Genomic DNA, 1,300 nt, shown 5'->3' on the forward strand with positions numbered 1-1,300 from the left:
TTAATATTGGTTCTCACAGTTACCACAAACAACTCAGTTTTCTCTTGAATAGGCCCCTATATATATATATATATATATATATATATATATATATATATGGATCATGTGAGCCGGATTTCCTATCGGGTCAGGGCAAATAACTATTCCTATAACAAATGACCTTTTCAAATGCATTTATAGCTTGTTTGGAACATTTAGCCCAATTGCTTTGTTTGGGCCCAATCATCGTTTCTCATTTTTGTAATTAAATGTTTGTAAGACAGGATACATGTATATTTTTGGTAATTTTGGGGCAAGTTTTTGTAACAGATGAATTGGGGTAATGGGTTTGTTTGTTTTTTCAAAATTACCTCTTAATATATTTAAAGTCTGATTCGTTCAGACGTTTGAGTATTAAGATTGTTTGTTTTATTTCTAAAATAAGAGCTTAAAAGCTCTAAATGTCTTCTGAAATTTTAACTGGTAAACGTATCACTTAATACCTTTTAATTCTAATCCGCTCTCTATCAAATGCTTCGTATTTTGGGGGCTGGAAGACATTTGTTAGCAAAAACTATTTATCTTTTATATTTTTCCATTAGTTTGGCAAAAGCTTTCTAATTCTATTTCATTCTATCAAAAAACTTGTTGGCTCAAACTAATTAGAATGTACTAATAATACAAGTTAAATTCATAAATGATATGATAGCGGTTATGGTGATAAAACGTATAATCATGTATGAATCTAATAAATCCTACAAATTTACAAACCAGTTTTCTTGTGTCATTTTAACATACGAAACAACACATGTGAAAATACAACGTTTATGCAGTGTTTTTTTCATATGCAAAATGTTCAGAACTGTTTGGCGTGTAAAACAAACAGTTGTCAATGTTTTCAGATATGAACAACACTCTATAGACACTGCATTTTCATACGTATTGTTTCATATATGAAACAAGATATGAAACTGGTTTTTAAATTGGAGAAATTACCCAAAATGACCATTTTATACAACATGACCATCAAAATCACCCCTGGATGGCGATTTTGATTATAAGGTACGGATGAGTCCCACATGTATACCATTTGAGAAACAAAATTCACATATTACATCTGACATATATGAAATCACCCTCATTTTTTCCAAATCGCCCCATGAGGGCGATTTTGACCTTTAATCCGTCTTCTAGTGAATACAATTTATAACGCGACAATTTGACACATCAATAACGATTTGATGATTTTCATTGGTATTTTGACTTTTTCAAGACTAAATGTAGTATGTATATATATATATATATATATATATATATATAT

This window comes from Cynara cardunculus (genome assembly GCF_001531365.2).
Source record: "Cynara cardunculus var. scolymus isolate 2C chromosome LG 2, CcrdV1, whole genome shotgun sequence".
In the NCBI taxonomy this organism is placed as follows: domain Eukaryota; kingdom Viridiplantae; phylum Streptophyta; class Magnoliopsida; order Asterales; family Asteraceae; genus Cynara; species Cynara cardunculus.